This window comes from Arachis ipaensis, chromosome B7 (assembly GCF_059453495.1).
Source record: "Arachis ipaensis isolate K30076 ecotype BB chromosome B7, ASM5945349v1, whole genome shotgun sequence".
Lineage (NCBI taxonomy): Eukaryota > Viridiplantae > Streptophyta > Magnoliopsida > Fabales > Fabaceae > Arachis > Arachis ipaensis.
This window is the reverse complement of record NC_142442.1, coordinates 43,834,489-43,847,936: the sequence shown is the minus strand read 5'-3', so window position 1 is coordinate 43,847,936 and position 13,448 is coordinate 43,834,489.

Below are 13,448 nucleotides of genomic sequence, written 5' to 3'. Positions count from 1 at the left end.
GGTTCGCCTCAACACAACAGTTAATAAACTTCAAACAACCATTCGACAACTGGAGCAAGCAGTGATTCAATTAGCTTCTAGACGCGCGAACATTCAAGGACCAACCACAGCCCCATGTGAACAATCTAATGAAGAGCGTAGCATGAAGGAGACACTAGAAACTCCAGTGGACAAGACAGAGCACGAATTCGTACTCGAACAAGTAGAAGAAGCTGTCATTGTACAAGAAGAAGAGTTGGTTGAAGATCTACGAGACGCAGAACCTCCATGAGAATCCAGAGCTGAGGAGAACTCCATCAAGGACGTTACAGTTGATGCTAAGGAGGATATTGCACAATCCCCAAGGCAAGTCGTTTATGAAGAACTAGACGGAATAACCCAGGACACAAATTCTCTTGATGATGATAGTCACAAGTCAAGTTCTCTTAGTAATGAACTTGCATCTGCAAGTGAGTTCTCTGAGATCGACGAATCTTCCCCAAATGAATACGAGGATGATGCAGAGGTATATTTCTCTCAACCTCCAATCTATGACTCAAGTGATGAGGAAGACGTAGAAGACTTTGACCAGGGTGATGATGCGTTTGAAGACCCTTGCAAGGAAGTGGAGGAACTCACAGAAGATTACCAGGGAGCAGAACTTACAGAACCACCAGAAACACCTTCCCCAAGGCCATTACCACCCAATACAAGCTTCAAGTGGGTACAATCCTTAACTTTTAACTTTACTTATTCACTTGAATATGGTTTACTTGAAACAGATGGCCAGCTTAGAGCTCTCTGCGGCTTTAAGAGTAAGAGGAAAATAGCTTGTGCTCAGAGCTGGTGCACAAGGTTCAATAAGGTTCCACGCTTCAACTCGAAGTGCACGGATTGGCATCAAAATCAATCGAATGGATCTCGGAAAATGTTTGGTTACCATGGTGAGAATTTACTTTTAAAACCGCTCGGATGGAAACATGGAGATTGGTACGCGGAATCGTGATTACACTTTAATTATGTAAAGTTCATTGCTCTTTCTTTCCCTGGAAATGGCGCCAAAAACATGATGCCAAAACCACGGTTCACAACCCCGTGTAACTGACCAGCAAGTGCACTGGGTCGTCCAAGTAATACCTTACGTGAGTAAGGGTCGAATCCCACGGAGATTGTTGGTATGAAGCAAGCTATGGTCACCTTGCAAATCTCAGTTAGGCAGATATAAATTGATAATGGTGTTTTCGAATAATAATTAATAGAATAGGGATAGAAATACTTATGTAATTCATTGGTGAGAATTTCAGATAAGCGAATGGAGATGCTTTCGTTCCTCTGAACCTCTGCTTTCCTGCTATCTTCATCCAATCAGTCTTACTCCTTTCCATGGCTGGCTTTATGTGATACATCACCACTGTCAATGGCTACTTTCGGTCATCTCTCGGGAAAATGATCCAATGCCCTGTCACGGCACGGCTAATCGTCTGGAGGCATCACCCTTGTCAATGGCTTCATCTTATCCTCTCAGTGAAAATGGTCAACGCACCCTGTCACGGCACGGCTATTCATCTGTCGGTTCTCGATCATGCTGGAATAGGATTTACTATCCTTTTGCGTCTGTCACTAACGCCCCGCAATCGCGAGTTTGGAGCTCGTCACAGTCATTCATTCATTGAATCCTACTCGGAATACCACAGACAAGGTTTAGACTTTCCAGATTCTCTTGAATGCCGCCATCATTCTAGCTTACGCCACGAAGATTCTGATTAAGAGATCTAAGAGATACTCATTCAGTCGAAGGTAGAACGGAAGTGGTTGTCAGGCACGCGTTCATAGGGAATGATGATGATTGTCACGTTCATCACATTCAGATTGAAGTACGAATGAATATCTTAGAAGCGAAATAAGATGAATTGAATAGAAAACAATAGTACTTTGCATTAATCTTTGAGAAACAGCAGAGCTCCACACCTTTATCTATGGAGTGTAGAAACTCTACCGTGAAAATACATAAGTGAAAGGTCCAGGCATGGCAGAGATGGCCAGCCCCCAAAACGTGATCAATAGATCAAAAGATAATCCAAAGATGTCTCATACAATAGTAAAAGGTCTTATTTATAATAAACTAGTCACTAGGGTTTACATGAGTAAGTAATTGATGCATAAATCCACTTCCGGGGCCCACTTGGTGTGTGCTTGGGCTGAGCTTGAGTGTTGCACGTGTAGAGGTCCTTCTTGGAGTTGAACGCCAGCTTTTGTGCCAGTTTGGGCGTTCAACTCTGGTTTTGGCTCCTTTTCTGGCGCTGGATGCCAGATTTGGGCAGAAAGCTGGCGTTGAACGCCAGTTTACGTCATCTATTCTTGGCCAAAGTATTGACTATTATATATTTCTGAAAAGCCCTGGATGTCTACTTTCTAACGCAATTGGAGACGCGCCATTTCGAGTTCTGTAGCTCCAGAAAATCTACTTTGAGTGCAGGGAGGTCAGAATCCAACAGCATCAGCAGTCCTTCTTCAACCTCTGAATCTGATTTCTGCTCAAGTCCCTCAATTTCAGCCAGAAAATACCTGAAATCACAGAAAAACACACAAACTCATAGTAAAGTCCAGAAATGTGAATTTAACATAAAAACTAATGAAAACATCCCTAAAAGTAACTAGATCCTACTAAAAACATACTAAAAACAATGCCAAAAAGCGTATAAATTATCCGCTCAATAGAGATCAAGACGGAGGCGGATTTAAAAACAAGGCTTGGGATCCTGGAATCTATTCTGACATTCGTCACCCCGGAAGCCTGAAAATCTATTTGAAGCTGCTCAGAAGCTTTACATGCCTAGTTTGGGACCCCGGAGGCTATTGGCATTCCAAGCACTGTTGGAGATTTCTGGATGAATTTAAACACAAGCCACCATAACAGGAGGCTCTTCAAATGTCCAACTTAAGGACTTCAACTAAAAGTGCTAGGTGGGAGACAACCCACCATGGTATGATCGTTTCTCTTTAATTTTTATTTAGTTTTATTTGTTTTCCAGTTTTATTTTGTTTTATTATATTGAACCTGGAATTTTGCATCTCACTCATATTAGTCATTGCATCCTGCATCTTTCATGCATATTCAAAAAAAAAAAAGAGGGTGCACGACGCGACCGCATGCCCCATGCGATCGCGTCAAATGGCAAACTACACTTCCCACGCGACCGCGTCATCCACGCGGCCGCGTGACCTGGAAATCGGCGTAAGGATCCAACGTCTAGAGAGTTGGGCCGGAATCGTGCGCCATTGTGCATTTAGCACAGAATGGCCCACGCGATCGCATGCCCCATGCGATCGCATCACATGCACACAACCAATCCCACGCGACCGCGTGAGTGACGCGATCGTGTCGCATGGATTGCATGAATCCCAAAAAGGAGACAGAGAGTTGCGCTGGAACGACGTTGGATTCATGCGTTTAGCACAATTTCCAGCGACGCGATCGCATGCCCCATGCGATCGCGTCATCCCTTCTTTTACCCCCTCCATGCGATCGCGCGCCCCACGCGATCACGTCATTTACTCTTTCTGCCCTCCGCACGATCGCGTCACCCACGCGATCGTGTCAACCACCTTTTTCGCTCCAGCCATGCGACCGCGTGCCCCACGCGGCCGCGTGGATTCAAAAATATAACCCCCCAGTCACGCGAAACCCCATCAGTCGCGACGCCCCCCCCCCCCCCCCAATTCTTCTTCTCCCTCTCTTCTCCCCCAACCCTCAACCACCACCACTGCTCCCCTCCGCGCCACCACCCACCTCCGCCAACCGTCCGAACCGCGCAGCCTCCCACCACCACCCGCAACCCCCAACCCTCTCCCCTATTTCTCTCATTACCCTTCCCATAGCCCCTACCCCCTAACAGCAGCAACCGCCGTGCCCACCGCCGCCAGCCGCCGCGCCGGACGTCACCGCCACCACCCCCAGCCACCTCTGTACCCCAACCTCCTTCTTTTTCCTTCCAGGTTCCGCAATACGTCACCCTTCTATCCATTCGTAGTTTATTCTTATTTTTTCCGTTTATGTTCATGTTAGGATAGTTAGATATGCATGTTGTAGTGGATTTTAGGTTGTTAGGTAGCCTAGGATGTGGTTAGTGGATTTAGGTCTGCTTATTTGCACTGTTCTTGTTTCTGTTTTATCAAATCTGCAATTCTGCTGTTGCTGTGTTCATGTTCATATGCTGTACTTTCCTGCATTTGCTGCTCTTTATATTGAACTTTCATGTTTTTATTCCGTATATGTAATTGCAAGCCTTAATTTGGATTCATATGAACTGCTTGATTGTTGTTTATTTTCCGGGAAAGTCCTATTTTAGCCGGAATGCTGCCCAAATTTCTATAAAAATATCTCTGTTCATGTCTTGGTTTTTGCATTTTCACCTGTGCTTTCCATATTTTCACCAAACCAATTCATGAATGCTTAGGCACGTATTCTTATTTTCTTTGATCTCCTGGTCCATAAATCACAATTTTGATGTTTGATTCCTATTTTTGCTTTCTTTATCTCTATTTGAATCATCATCAAACTGTTTTACTTGTTTGAATCTGAGTTACCTATAGCTTCTACCTGTGATTACTTGTTACTTGGACTATTTTCATTATGCCTCTTACTTTAACCCATTTTTCACTAACCCACTAATTTTAACTCTAACCAACCTAACCTTTTCAAACCTTCTTTTTTTGCTTTTTTTTCACTTTCTTTTAACATTATAACCAAGGCATGATGTTAATTTTTCTATTTAACTTGCATTCAATTACATTTTGGATTGTGATTTCTTCTTTTCAGACTTTTCACTCATATACAATCCTAAATGCACATTTTACTTAACTCAAATTCATTATCCTATTGCTCCTTTGCCACTTTGTATTTTCTTTGATTATTTGCCTATTTGCTTTCCTATTTTTATTATATCCTGGTTTTCTGTTTTTCAGGATGTCAGATTCCCAGAGAAGGGAAAAAGGCAAGGCCACTTCCAGAAAAAGGAAACGAGGCGAAGCCTCTGTGTCTATCATCGACCTCATGCATGATGCCTCCTTGCGGGAGAAAGCCTTTACCCCGCAGGAGAAGGCCGACCAGCTACTTCCCGCCACTGACCCAGTAAAGTTTCCAAACCGATACTGTGAGCTGAAGTATCCAGTGTTTGCAAACTCCAGGAACCTATACCTAGAGCGGACTTTGAAGATCCCAGAAGAACTCCAGCTATATACCTCTGATCAGATCAAACAAAGAGGCTGGTTCTTTCTAGAGAGACCTCTGACTGAGGTTAATGCATCTTGGGTTAGGGAATTCTACTGCAACTACTTCAAAACTTCCCTAGATGCAGTGAACCTCAGAGGGAAGCAAATTCTGGTTACTGAGGAGGCAATTGAAGAGGTTCTGAAGCTTCTGCCTAAGACTGATCAGACAGATGGCTATCAAAAAGCTGAGGAGGATATGCGCTATATGCGATTTGACTGGGATGCAGTCAAGGCCCGGATTGCCCTTGACCCGTCAGTTCCTTGGATCATGGGTCAGAACACCACCATGCCCAAAGAGATCAAGCGAATTTACCTGAACGATGAGGCTCGGCTATGGCATCAGATATTCAGCAACTATATTATGCCGAGTACTCACGAGACTGAGATACCAGCCGCTATGATCACCCTCCTTTGGTGTGTGATGGAGGGCAAGGACCTGTACCTGCCACGCTTTATCCGGCACTACATGGCCAGGGTCCACGTCCGCGGCACTCTTCCCTTTCCCTATCTGGTTACACAGCTGGGCCATCGAGCTGACGTGCCATGGGAGGATGTTGATGAGAGGCCACCTGCTGCAGAGTGCAAGAAGCTTATCCCGCTTGTTTCGACGACTTGACCAGATGGAGCGTCACAACAAGCGACGCTATGAGCACCTAAAGCTGATGATACGATCCGGCGACATCCCCTCCGAGCCTGACACACCTTCTGAGGCATCTGAGGAGGAGGTGGATGCGCCCGAAGCAGAGACCCATCCTCAGGCAGACACCGAGCAGGCGGCACCACAGGAAGAGGTCCCACATCAGATCCAGGCTGCAGACCCTGAGATCCCCATTCTGACAGCCCCTCCTCTACAGCAGCCAGACCTCCAGCCAGCCACCACAGAGACACCAGCTACCATCCCTTCCAGTGAAGACACCCCTTCACACGCTGCTTGAGTGAGCATCAGGGACGATGCTTCATTTTAAGTGTGGGGAGGTCGCTGATAAACCACTATTTTATGGTTTATCTTGTGCTCAATTGAGTGGTTTTTATCTACTCTTTACCCACTTATTCATATTATTTGCATGGTTTTACATTTGCCTTCCTAATTATGTGTTTTGATTGAAAACATGCTTCTTTGATCTTATATTTACTCATTATTAATCCCCCTTATTACCATTAGATGCCTTGATATGTGTGTTAAGTGTTTTCAGAGATTATAGGGCAGGAATGGCTCAGAGGATGGAAAGGAAGCATGCAAAAGCGGAAGGAATACAATAAGTTGGAGAAATTGCTAAGCTGTCTAGCCTGACCTCTTCGCACTCAAACGGCTATAACTTTAGCTACAGAGGTCTAAATGACGCGGTTCTAGTTGCGTTGGAAAGCTAACGTCTGGGGCTTCGATTTGATATATAATATAATATAGTTTCCCTGATGCTAGGCGATGTGACCGCGTGATCCATCCGGCCGCGTCACAGTGACAAAAAACCAGCGTGGCAAAATTCGAAACCAGCGAATTCTGGACTGTTTTTGACCCAGTTTGCGGCCCAGAAAACACAGATTAGAGGCTATAAAGTGGGGAAATGCATCCATTCATGAGGAGGCTCACACATTCACAATTTTAGGAGTAGATGTAGTTTTTAGAGAGAAAGGTTCTCTCCTCTCTCTTAGGATTAGGATTTAGGATTTCTCTTAGTTTTAGGAGTGACTCTCAATCCCAGGTTCAATGTTCTTTTACTTTATACTTATCTCTTACTTTCAGATACTTTAATGCTTATATTAGTTATGTTGCCTATTTGGCTTATGCTACATTCATGTTATGATTTTCTTAATTAATATTATTTGAGGTATTTCAGATTTAAGATTGTTTTGCTTTTAATTTAATTTAGATATTTTCCTTTTGGCTTTGGTTAAATAATTGGTGACTCTTGAGTTATCAAACTCATTGTTGATTGAGAATTGGAATTCTTCAAGAATTAATTCATCCACTTAACTTACCTTCATAGTTAGAGGTTAATAAAGTGGGAGAAAAATCCAATTCTCATTACAATTGATAAGGATAACTGGGATAGGACCTCCCGTCTTCATACCTTGCCAAGAGTTTATTTTATTATTACTATTTTATTTTATTCTTTTTGTGCAACATACTGCTTCCTTACTTCCAAAACTTCCAATTTACAATCTTCATAACCAATAATAAGAACATACCTCCCTGCAATTCCTTGAGAAGACGACCCGAGGTTTGAATACTTCGGTTATCAATTTATTTAGGGGTTTGTTACTTGTGACAACCAAAACGTTTGTACGAAGGGATTTTTGTCGGTTTAGAGACTATATCTACAACACGACTGTTTTTATGACATTCTTTACAGGCAAAAATCTCTAACATCAAAATCGCGTCGTTGCCGGGAAATTGCAAACGTGTGCCTTATTATTGGTTATTGTAAATATTTGCTTTTTTATTTGTTTTTATTTTTTTATTAAATTAAGAGGTTATTGATTTTTATTTTAAAATTTTTATTTTATCTTATCTTATTTCAAATTTCAAATTTCAAAAATTCAAAATTCAAAAATTTAAAATTCAAAATTTCAAAAATTTAATTTTCAAATTCAAAATTTAAATAACCTTTTAATTTAAATTTATTTTTATTTTCATTTTTAATTTTTATTTACTACTATGAACTCTCACCCCTTTGGCTATGAGTCTGGTTACAATTATGTTCCAAGAAGAAGAAATTATAATGAGAACAGGCATCAAGGTTGGAACAATCAAAGATGGGAGGAGCCACAAGGATTTGATCAACCCTCATGGCAACAACCACCTCCAAGGTACTATCAACAACCACCACCATATGCCTATGAACCCTTTCCTCAACATAACTTTGGACCACCATACTCACAAGTCTCTTTCCACCATTCACCTCCCTATGAACCTAACCCACATCCACCATACCAACCACCTTATGAACCAAATGAACCATACATAGATCCACCCCAAACCTCCATGAAGAAAGCACTTGCCGATCTAAACTCTACTATACAAGCTCTCTTCACCCAAATCAGACCACCAAATACCTTCAACAATCAACCCTCAAGCTCTAGTGCACTTCCTTGTCAACCACAGAATAATCTCTCCATCCCATCACCACCATCCATGGAAGAGCACCCACATCCATCAATCCAAGAGCAAGATGATCCCAATTATGCTATTGATATGGAACAGGAAAGAAGGAATCATCTTCGCGAATCTATACTTCATAAAGAGCTAGAGGAGGCCCTACGGGTAAGGGTAGGAGAGACCCTTGAAGATGAAAGAATAGTTGAAAGGAGTTGTCATAGAAAGAAAATCATCGAGGATGAGTACGATTTTATACTTAAACAACTGGACAAAGCAGCAATTATTAAAAAGGAAGAAGTGGTTGCAGACTTAAGAGATGTTGTACCTCCATTGGAAAGTCCAGTCACAGAGCCTCCTTCCACGGTGTTTGATGTTGATGATGAGAAGAGAGTACAACCTCCAAGGTAGATCATGGTTGAAGATTTTGTAGAGGTTGATCAAGAGGTAGAAGATGTCAAAGAAGAGCACAAGGGAGTGGAGCTTGAAATTACCTTGCCAAAGTTGTTGGAAACCCCTCCCCCTAAGTTGCCATCATCCTTCACAACATTCAAGTGGGTAAAATTCATATCCCATAGCTTTTTAATCCCACTTGAATATGGGCTACTGGAGACGGATGGTCAACTTAGAGCTCTTTGTGATATTAAGAGTAAGAGGAAAATGGCTAGTGGTAAGAATTGTCCTGCAAAGTTCATTATGGTTGGAAGCTTTAAGTTTAAACGCAAAGGTTGGTGTAGAGCTCAATTGAATGGGTCTAGGAAGTTGTTTGGTAGCTGCAGTGAGAATTCAAATTACTTATCACCTGGCTGGAAAAATACAGATCCCGACAAAAATGGGTGTAAAAGCAAGGTTTGGGATCCTGGAATCTGTTCTGACATCCAACACCCCGGGAGCCTAAGAATCTTTTTGAAGCTGCTCAAGGGTTTTACATGCCTAGTTTGGGACCCCGGAGGTTACTGGAATCACAAACACTAGTGGAGATTCCTGGATGAGTTCAAGCATAAGCCACCATAACAGGAAGCTCGTCAAATGTCCAACTTAAGGACTTTAACTAAAAGTGCTAGGTGGGAGACAACCCACCATGGTATGATCGTCCTTTTTCATTTTTATTTAGTTTTATTTGTTTTTGAATTTTATTCTATTTTGTTATATTGAACCTGGAGTTTTGCATCACATTTATATTAACACTGCATTCTGCATTTTTCAGATTACAAAAAAAAAAAAGCGAGCACGCGACGTGATCGCATCAGCTACGCGTCCGCGTCGCAAGGAGATGGGAGACAATATTAATATGAACAGAGAGTTACGCAGGAGCAACGCTGGAGGCGTGCCAATGGCACAAATCACCCCACGCGACCGCGTCATATGGGAATAATGGCCTCCCACGCGACCGCGTCACCTACGCGGCCGCGTGACCTAAAATCGGCGTAAAAAGGGTGCATGGCCGAAAGTTGTGCTGGAGTTGGGCTGGACTCGTGCTGGCAGCCCAAGCCCTCCCACGCGAACGCGTGCCCCACGCGAATGCGTGCCCCACGCGTCCGCGTCATATTGGAAATAAGGCCACTCACGCGATCGCATGCCCCACGCGACCGCGTCACCCTGGATTTTGGCAATACTAAGATTTGAACAGAGAGTTGTGCGACCGCGAGGCTGCACTCGCGCCACTAGCACAAATCGAGTCACGCGATCGCGTGCCCCACGCATCCGCGTCACCCAACCTTATCGCGCACCACGCGATCGCGTCGCCCACGCGACCGCGTCGCCAGCGTCGCACAACCTATCCAGATTAGTGCCAATTTTCTTATCTTCTCTTTTCTAATCCTAATTTCTTTCTTCTCTCTCCTTTCTCACTTTCTTTTTTCTTCTCATCCTTTTTCCCTCTCATTTTATTTTACTTCATTTATTTGCATATTTCATTCATTGCATTATTCTCATTGGTGTTGGAGTTTTATTTGGATAAGTGCCTTATTTTATTTGAGCACGTGGCTACTCGGAGAAGAGATTTGACAATTGACATTTACTTATGGTTCTCATATATATTTGGATTACATTATTTTCATCCCTATTTTAATTTGCACACCCATTGTATTTGGGATTATCATTCACAATTGTCATCATTACACATGCTCTTTAATTTGCCACATTTATTACTTGATGCTTGAGCTATGCTTCTCATGCCTATTATTTGCATGTTTTTACCCTCTTGCATCTAATTATTTTGAATTGCCCTTTTTAATCTTTATTGTTGTCTTCCCTACATGTTGTAGCTACCATGTAGATGGACTATCATCTTTCCTTTGGCATTCCTTATCACTTGGAATTTCTTCCCTTCCGGTCTTAGTTTTCTATATTTCACACTCTTCCTTTTTCTTCTTCCTTAGGCATGGGTACCAAGAAAGGAAAAGAGAAGGCCACTGACAAGACACCAGCAAGGAAAGGAACCAAGAGATCTCCAATTAAGGCGCCTCCATCTACAAGCGTCAGTTGGAGCAACCCGTCCACCTGCACATCTCAGCATGCACCGAGGACGGTGCAATCTTTAAGTGTGGGGAGGTCGATACCGATCTCCGTGGGTTAGTACTTTCTTTTCAACACCAATAATCTTATTTTCTTTATTTGTTCATTGTTGCATCTGCATATTTGATTGCATATTTATTTGATTTTGTGCATTTAGTTACTACTTGGTTAAAATAATAAATCTCTTTTTAAGATCCTATTTTTGAAAAAAAAAATTTCACTAATTTAAATAAAAATTTTTAAAAATTTTTATGTGTTAAATTTGTTTGAAGTTGTATTTGGAACATGGTTTTTGAGTCAAAGAACACACAACCTATGAGACTTTGAGCTTATTTACATGGTTACATTATTTAACCATAAATATTTTATTCCTGTGTATTCCCTTCTCTATGATTGTAATCTATATTTTTTTCCAATCTATATGTCCATTATTTAGTGTATTTACATGTTTGCATATGATTGAGGCCATTATTTGATTTTAGCTCACTTATCCCAAATAAGCGTACCCTTTAAATCACCCTTGTCAGCCACTTTGAGCCTTTTAACCCCCTCTTGTTCTGTATTTTACCACATCACTAGCCTTAAAGCAGAAAATAATTAAATATCCCAATTGAATCTTTGGTTGGCTTAAGATAGTGTGTTAATTAAGTATGGGAAAACTGTGGGAACATGGGTTAATAAAGGAAAAGTATAATGTTTCTAATTTATTTGAATATCAGGAATTTGGGAACCTACTCATGAAAAACCAAAATAGAAAAATAATAGAAAATCTATGTGCATTGGTAAGTTATGTTTGTTTCTCTAAATAAAAAAAATACTCAATAAATAAGTAAATAAGGGGACAAAATTACCCCAATATTAAGTTTAATAAAAGATCAATGCACATGTGATAAAAATTAAAGAAAAATTTGGTACATGAGTATGGGAATTATACAAAAGTGAGAATTATGGGTAGCTAGGCATGAATTTAAAAGTATATAGAGTATATGTATATTAGGTGAGAGCTTAGGTTAATTGAAGATTCATATTATAGCTCACTTGGCCATACATAAATCCTTATCTTTACCTCAGCCCCATTACAACCTTGAAAAGACCTCATGATGTTTGCATTAGTACATTAAATATTTGTTGATTGGTTAGATGAAGAACAAGGTTTAGAAAGCATGACTAGAGAAGAGTAGAGTGAATAACCCTATACACTTGAGAGATTAGAGTGATATACACTACCAGTGAGGGTTCAGTGTTTAATTCTATGTTCCCTGCTTTCATAAGCTATCTTCTTACAAGTTTACTTGTCTTTTACTGTATAATTTGAATTAGTGAAATTTGATTTATGTTTGTCTTGAAGAGCTTATTTACTTTTTAACGAAGTAGGTAGAATCATTTCACATTTAGTTGCATTCATATAGATAGGATTGCATTTCATACATTCTATCATTCCTCTTCACCTTTATAGCTTCTCTTGAGCTTAGCATGAGGACATGCTAGTGTTTAAGTGTGGGGAGATTGATAAACCACTATTTTATGGTTTATCTTGTGCTCAATTGAGTGGTTTTTATCTACTCTTTACCCACTTATTCATATTATTTGCATGGTTTTACATTTGCCTTCCTAATTATGTGTTTTGATTGAAAACATGCTTCTTTGATCTTATATTTGCTCATTATTAATCCCCTCTTATTACCATTAGATGCCTTGATATGTGTGTTAAGTGTTTTCAGAGATTATAGGGCAGGAATGGCTCAGAGGATGGAAAGGAAGCATGCAAAAGCGGAAGGAATACAATAAGTTGGAGAAATTGCTAAGCTGTCTAGCCTGACCTCTTCGCACTCAAACGGCTATAACTTTAGCTACAGAGGTCCAAATGACGCGGTTCTAGTTGCGTTGGAAAGCTAACGTTCGGAGCTTCGATTTGATATATAATATGATATAGTTTCCCTGATGCTAGGCAACGCGATCGCGTGATTCATGCGGCCGCATCGCAGTGACGAAAAACTAGCGTGGCAAAATTCGAAACCAGCGAATTCTGGACTGTTTTTGACCCAGTTTGCGGCCCAGAAAATACAGATTAGAGGCTATAAAGTGGGGGAATGCATCCATTCATGAGGAGGCTCACACATTCACAATTTTAGGAGTAGATGTAGTTTTTAGAGAGAGAGGTTCTCTCCTCTCTCTTAGGATTAGGATTTAGGATTTCTCTTAGTTTTAGGAGTGACTCTCAATCCCAGGTTCAATGTTCTTTTACTTTATACTTATCTCTTACTTTCAGATACTTTAATGCTTATATTAGTTATGTTGCCTATTTGGCTTATGCTACATTCATGTTATGATTTTCTTAATTAATATTATTTGAGGTATTTCAGATTTAAGATTATTTTGCTTTTAATTTAATTTAGATATTTTCCTTTTGGCTTTGGTTAAATAATTGGTGACTCTTGAGTTATCAAACTCATTGTTGATTGAGAATTGGAATTCTTCAAGAATTAATTCATCCACTTAACTTACCTTCATAGTTAGAGGTTAATAAAGTGGGAGAAAAATCCAATTCTCATTACAATTGATAAGGATAACTGGGATAGGACCTCCA